At 43.4% G+C, this 7,807-nt stretch overlaps 1 non-coding gene across 1 annotated transcript; it reads right to left on the reverse strand.

The window, feature by feature from the left end:
* Positions 1-332: 332 nt before the first annotated feature.
* LOC141603345 (small nucleolar RNA R71) lies at positions 333-440 on the reverse strand. The gene has a single exon (XR_012525227.1). It is a non-coding gene; the product is annotated as a small nucleolar RNA R71 (small nucleolar RNA).
* Between the last annotated feature and the right edge of the window lie 7,367 nt (positions 441-7,807).

Below are 7,807 nucleotides of genomic sequence, written 5' to 3' on the forward strand. Positions count from 1 at the left end.
CATGCTTCCGGCCGGTATCACAACTACTCAAATTACCGCGCCGGACTTCGAGATCAAACCGCTTTCATTAGCCTTGTGGAAAGGAAGCAATTTTGGGGAAGTCCTTTGGAGGATCCCAATTTGCATGTGCAAAATTTCTGCGATAATTGCTCCATGATCCGTCAAACGAGCGTCACTCAAGCCCAAATAAGGGAAATACATTTCCCTTTCTCTTTGAAGGACTAGGCAAAGCTTTGGATCAATAGCCTTAACCGCACCGCTTTGGGAATCACCAATTGGGAGACATTGGCTCTTGCGTTCTATCAAAAGTTTTTTCCACCGTAGAAAGCTCAAACCTTGAGGAACTAAATCACCGGATTCCGTCAACAAGCTCTTGAGATCTTATATGAGGCTTGGGAGAGGTACAAAGAGTTGTAAAGGCAATGCCCAAATTATGGATTGGATGATTGGTTTATAGCTATAACATTCTACAATGGATGTTGTGCCGAGTACCGAAGGATTCTTGATTCTGCCAACAATGGGCGGTTTGATCAAATTGACACCGATATTGCTCATGCCACGACCGAATCTATGGCGGTCGATGACGCACAATATGTCAATTCCCAAAGTGTGCCACTCAAAGGTAAAGAAGAATCCTCCGACAATCCCGTCTTGCTAGCACAAATTGCCTTACTCCAACAACAATTGGCGGAACGAGATGCTAGAGATTCTCTTCAACAACTCAATGCCGTGTCCTCTACAAGTCAAATCATTGTTTGTGACGGTTGCGGAGGTGCGGGTCATTACACCGCTCATTGTCGAGCCACTATTGAGGAGGTAAATGCACTTCAAGCTCTAAGACAAAGCTCTTATCCACCGAGTACTTATTCCAATACTTATAACCCGAATTCAAAATTCCATCCGAACTTGTCTTACACAAGCAACAATGTGCTTAACCCTCAACCCCAACCCCAACCCCAACAAAATGCCTATGTCCCTCAACAACAAAAGCTAAGTATAATCCCCTACCGGGTAATCAAAATCAACAAAGGCCACCTCAACAAAACTACCAACAAAATCAAGGGCCACCACCTCAAAATGGCCAACAAAACAACCAAGGAGGAAGTAAACTTAAGGGCTTGATAGTACAAATGCAAAGAGAATTGTTGGCTCAAATCCAAAAGAATGATCAAGCTCACAATGCCGCAATCAAGATGTTGGAGCAACAAATGGCTCAACTAGCCGCTTCTAGCTCTCAAAAGAAAACCGGTCAATTACCACCCCAAGGTACGCAACCACATGAGACCATTAATTCTATTTCCTTGAGAAGTGGTACAAGCTACGATGGACCATCCATGACTTTGGATGACGAAGTGGTTGTTAAAAAGCCTAAGCTTGGGGGAAATGACAAAAAGAAGGCTTGTGAAGAGCCTCTTGTTAAGGATCGTGTGCCATTTCCTCATCGATTATTGATGCTTAAGAGAAAGAGAAAGCTTGGTACCGAAGAAAGTGACGAGGTGATTGTTGACAAGGAGGTCTCTCCTAATGCTAAGGAGGGTGATGCCGATTCAAAGAAGGTGGATGCTCCTATTGGAGTGGAGAAAGAGAAAGTGAAAGATGTGGAGGATGCTCCTCCAAAGGAAGTTGTTCAAGTACCGTTTGCCCATCGTCTAGCAAAGCACAAGGAGGAAAGTAAGTTCGGTATGTTTTTGGAGGTTGTTAAGAATTTGCAAGTCACCGTCCCATTTATTGAATTACTTGCCCAAGCCCCTTCCTACTCAAAGTTTTTGAAGGAAATTCTCTCAAAGAAGCGATCCTTCAATGAGGTTAAGACCATTGCTTTCACCGAAGAGTGTAGTGCACTCTTACAAAACAAGTCTCCCCTGAAACTGAAGGACCCCGGTAGCTATTCTATTCCTTGCACTATAGGCACATATACCATTGATAAGGCCCTTTGCAACCTAGGTGCTAGTGTGAGTGTCATGCCCTATTCTATTTGTGAAAAACTTAACATGGGTGCTCTAAAATGCACAAGTATCACATTGCAAATGGCGGACCGTTCTTTAAAGCGACCTTTAGGTGTCTTAGAAGATGTGCCCGTCAAATTTGGCAAGTTTTTCATACTCATTGACTTCCTCATACTTGATATGGCCGAGGACTCACAAAACCCGATTATATTGAGTAGGCCATTTTTACACACCACGGGTGCGTTAATTGATGTGAAAAATGGGAGGTTAAGGTTAGAAGTGGGTGATGACCGGGTTACCTTTAGCAAGAACAACACCATTAGAAGCCCAATGTTACAAGAGTCTTGTTATTTACTTAGCACTTTAGACACTTCTAATGCCTCTACTACACTTCGATCCTTACTGATGGATCTGTTGGAGGAAGATATTGGTGTTGTTTGTTTTGTAGGTGACGATGCTAAGGGCACTATTGCTAAGAGTGCGAAAAAGAAAGGGAAATTTTATTTGGAGAATTTCAAATGGTTGCGGAATGCAAAAGTAGCTATGAAATGGAGCTCGGTTGCTGGCAAGCTCAATGATGAAACTTGATCAAAATAGCTTTTACGTCGTGCGGGACGTTAAACCAGCGCTTCTTGGGAGGCAACCCAAGCTTTTTAATTGCTTTTATTTATTTCTTTTTTTTAATTTTTCGCAATTTACTGTTTTTCGTAGATTAGAAATAAAATACTCGACTTGACGATGTTTGTTTTTGTGATTTATAGTTGAAAATGAAGAAAAGAGACTTAGTGGAGAAAATAGCACGCTTCCCCATGCAAGAACCCCATTCGGGGACGTAGTTTTCGAAAAACGGGACGGAATTAATAAAATATGGAAGCAAAGCCAAAAGCAGCGTGGACCGGTCAACCCCGATCGAGGTTGCCAGCCCCGATCGGGGACGTTGTTTCGTAGTTGGCTGGCTTTTCTTTTAGCAAGGGTAAAAAAAAAGATCATTTTTTCATTTATTCAAGCAACCCGACGGTACTCATTCTCCTCTTCCTCTCTATCATATTTCTTCATTTCTTCACTCAAAATCACAAGGAAACAACAATTTCTTCATCATTTTGCAAGATTCAATCATCCATTAACATCATCAAGTAAGTTTTCTTCCCTTTTCTCTTTAATTTCATCCGTTGCAATCGATTTCATCATGTATATCAAACCCTAACTCAAATTGGGAGCATTTGATTTTGTGCTTATTTGTACTAGAAATTGAATATATAATGCTCTACTCATGTTTATTGATGCGTGTCTAAAATACGATGTTTCACACTCTTTTCTACACGCATTTCAGAGCTCAGATGTGCAATATATGCCTATATTTCCCTATTTTCTTCTACTTTCGTGTTTTTGTACTTTATTGCAGAAATGTGAAGAATTCAACGGGAAATCAAGCCGAATCCGTCCCCGAGTGACCTGCATTGCAAATGACGTAAAGGAATTGCTTAAGGAACGAGCTTGGTGCGCAATCCAAGGCCCAAAAGACAAGTCCACGAGTTAAAAGAAGTCAAGTAGCAGCTCAGCCAGTCGATCGACCAGCCTTGTCAGTCGATCGACCAATGCTCGGGTTCCAGAAGCTACTGTTTGCTGAGGAGCAGTCGATCGACCAGCCTTGTCAGTCGATCGACCGGATTTCTATTTCAGACGAGAATTAGATGACCGTGAATCTTGAAGCCCGTGAAGTCTAGGTTTAGGAAATAAGTTGTTGCGTTGATTGCTATATAACGTAACAGAGAACATCAAGTTGGATATCAAGTTTTTTATCTAGGTTTTACATCACAATACAGTACTTTAAGTTTTAGTTTATTTCCGAGTAACTAGGGTTTGGGATATCGATTTTAGCATTGGAATTCTGCCTTTGTTCTTAATCTTTCCTCTGAATTCTCGGTATTGATTCTCCCCTAATCTTAGTTTATTGCTTCGCTTTCATTATTAGTATAGAATTGATAATTAGTGCCCCAAAGCCAATTATCATATTTTCGTTGTTGTTATTTACATTAAGCATGAATACAGTAATCGTTGTTAGTTCATTTGTTGTTTTTACCTTCACCATGAGTAGCTAAATCTTTAGTGCTAGGATGTAGGCGAATTATGGCATAGGCGGCATTAAATTAGGGAGATCTGTCTCGCGTGTTGGTCGATCGACTGACATTGCGGTCGATCGACCGACCTCGTAGGGTTTTACTCGTTTTAATTGAATTTAATCTTGTATTTGACGAGTTGAATGCATGCGACCAGTTAGATACCTATTTCGTGACTGACCCATTAGATCGAAAGATAGGGAAAGTTATTTGACCGTCAATTAAATCGACTAAACTGTGCTAAGATCGAAAGATAGGTATAGTTTAGACCGTTAGTCACTTTTCAGGACGAAAGTTAGTATTAGTGGCATTAGGGACCTATAGCGAGATCGAGAGATGCTATATGTTAGGAGTGGACCGAGAGGACCTCTTATTTCCCGCCTTACCTGTGTTTGATTCAGACCGACTTAGTTCTTTGCCGCCAAAGCTATAATGACCTGACCATCCTAGTACCCTTTCTTTTATCTGTTAAATTCGTATTTTTAGTTCATTATCTTTGTTTGCTCTTAGTCTTAGACCAATTCAAATCAACCCCCATAATAGTTACCTCAGACTGAACATAGATCAACTAAAGTTTACAACTGCCTCCTTGTGGTTCGACCCTGTTACCACTAGCCTAGGTTAGTCTTAATAGGAGATTATAAATTTTATCTTTGGTACTCACAATGACGGGTATCAAATTTTGGCGCCGTTGCCGGGGAGGCAATAGTCCTAATTTTAGTTGTTTTATTTTTTGGTCTTTCTTAGTTTAAGGGACATCCGTTCCTTAAACTTTTCTTATATTCTTTTTGTAGTTTCATCTTATGCGTAGGTCACAGGGTGGAGAATTAGTACCGTTGAACCCTGAGCTTGAGAGATCCTTGCGCGAGTTGAGGCGAACACAAAGAGTATTACCGACAGAGGAAGAGCTGAGTACTCTGTCAAGCTATCACGAGAACGATCTGTTCGAAGAAGACCCCGATCTTCACTGTTTCCACTTCTTCCGAGACAGTTACTTCTCCGGAAATCCCGGTCATGGCCGAGGAAGCAAGTATAGCTAGTTATTTCGAGCCGACACCGATAACTTATATAAGGGGTTCGAACTACCGGGAGATGCCAGGAAGTTCGAACCAAAGCCTGCTTACATTACCATGGTCGAGAGAAATCGGTTTGGGGAGCTGCAAATGAAGATGCAAAGCAAGGCATATGGAGACCTTTATTGACTCACTGTTTGCTCCATTCCCCCACCGGTGGCGTGACCCAGGATCAAATCAAAGAGACCATGTTCATCTTCTCCTTCGTGATCTTTGCAAGGGAGTGGTATAGAGATTTGGACCGGGCCGCTCTGGAGATCACTAATTGGAATACATTGGCATTGGCGTTCTACAAGAAGTACTTCTCTGCTTCAAGGACGATCGCTATTAGAGCTCAAATCACGGGCTTTAAACAAGGGCCAGATGAGAATTTCCACGAGGCATGGGTCCGATTCAAGAAGTTAGTGCGAACCATACCGCATCATGGGTTCGAAAAGTGGAGTTTGTGCAATCATTTCTACAATGGGTTGTACGACGATCAGAGGGCCATTTTGGATGCTGCAGCCAATGGAAGATTCGCTGAAAATTTGGGAGCAACTAAGGGGTGGAAGATCATTGACGATCTAGCTACCCACAAGGCCGAATATGGGAATTCGAGAGGGAACCAGAGGAGAGCTGCTGAATCTTCCTTTGTTGCTGCGCTTGAGGCTCTCACCGCGAGATTTGACAAGTATGAGCTAGGGGGAGCTTCTAAAGGTGGGATATACCAAGTTAATGCCGTGTCAGACGGTCCCTTCGTCTGTGAAAGGTGTGGAGTTGAGGGCCATGTCTCGAAAAATTGCCCTAGCCCCTTTGAATCTTGTGCTGCCTTTCAACACTATAGGCAGACAAACACCTACTACGAGCCACCGCATCCGAACTTGAGTTGGAGAAGCCAAAATGTCCAAAATCCAACCCAACAGCCGCCACAGCAGCAGCCATATGTCCCGCCTCATCAAAAGCAACAGCAATACCAGAAGCCCCCTTATGTGCCGCAACAACAACAATCACAGAATTCTGAGTTCTCCGAGCTTAAGAATCTGTTGCTAAAGGAGTCCCAAGCAAGAGAGGCCGGGATGAAGTTACTTGAGAGCCAAATTGCTCAACTGGCTAGTAAAAGTAACACTCGAGCTCCCGGACACTTACCCACTCAACCCGAACAAAAGGAGACCCTAAATGCCATCACTCTGAGGAGCGGGTCCACCCTCGACGGTCCTGCCATGGTTGAGAATGCTGTCGAGAAAGATGAGCCAGAAATAAGTCAAGAGAAAGCTTCAACGAACAAATCAAAGAAAAAGACGTCTGCCAGGCATTTCAGTCGATCGACTGAAGTACCTAGTCGATCGACTGAAACACGGGTTCCAGGAGCTTCTGGAACTGTGCAACCCAGTCGATCGACCGAAGATGTTGGTCGATCGACCAATATCACTGCTGATGTTGAAAAATTTCGTCCTTTAATGTCAAATAGTCTACGAGACCACTTGTTTCGGGGAACCACCGTCCCGAAATGTTTGGGGGCAAACCCGAGTTCTGATGGGTCAGTCCCGGCTCCGAAGTTCGATCCAATGACGGTCAATGGTTCTCATTTGAGACGGTCTGAGGAGGGGTCTAGCTTCAACAAAGAAAAGGTGACGGACTTTCAGCCTAAGTCCAAGGATACCGGCACACGCGACTTAGAGGAGAGGGCTAAGGTACTCCTTACACCCCATATCCCAGAGAGACTCGTGCCGACGAAGGAACAGGTATCTTTTAGTAAATTTGAGAGAGTTATTCGTAGCTTAAATGTTCAGGTACCCTTCCTCGAGTTAGTTAACCAAGTGCCAGCATACACTAAATTCATGAAACAGTTGTTGTCAAAGAAAAAATCTCTTGAACATGTTCACACTGTTGCGTTAACTAAAGAGTCTTACTCCTACTTGTCTCACACTGCGCCCCATAAGTTAGAAGACCCGGCGAGTTTTTCGAGTTCCTTGCAAAGATAGGTACATTTTCTATCGAAAAGGCTTTATGTGACTTAGGAGCTAGCATAAGTGTCATGCCCTTGAGTCTAGCTAGAAAGCTTAAGTTGACCAGGTTTGCAATAACCGAGATGACGGATTCGGATGGTCGACCGTCTGCGGTCGAGCCTATAGGAGTCCTAGAGGACATACCCGTCCAGATAGGGAAGTTTTTCTTCCTTGTTGACTTTGTTGTCCTTGACATGCCTGAGGATGACCATATTCCCATTATTTTGGGTAGGCCATTTCGCACACCTTCTTTGGTGCGATTATAGATGTCGGTCTAGGAACCTTGACTTTTAAAGTGGGAAAGCACTCTATTGTCTTTGCCCAGTAGGCTAAGAAAAAGGATCCCGTGTGGCTGTTACATGTAATATGGTCTCGAAAAGAGATCGTACTTTGTACTTCCCGATATGCCTATTTCTATTCCTGTTGTAACCCCTCCGCCCAGATTGGGAGCAAGAAGGAGGAAGAATCTGTTATTTTAGATAATGCAGGAGCTGGTTTGGGGAAGAGCAAGCGCAAGTTATTCCGGCCCGCGAGAGAGCCTATCACTCAAAGAGGAGGTCTTGGATGCCTAAGTTATGGGACCGATGAGGAAGTGGAAAATGAGCCGACCAAGGTGAGATGGTCGATTTGGAGTCTAACGATCCCAAGGAAGTCCTTGATTGGGGAGATGACGAAGCTGATCAGCT

The sequence above is a fragment of the Silene latifolia genome, chromosome 9 (assembly GCF_048544455.1).
Source record: "Silene latifolia isolate original U9 population chromosome 9, ASM4854445v1, whole genome shotgun sequence".
Taxonomy (NCBI): domain Eukaryota; kingdom Viridiplantae; phylum Streptophyta; class Magnoliopsida; order Caryophyllales; family Caryophyllaceae; genus Silene; species Silene latifolia.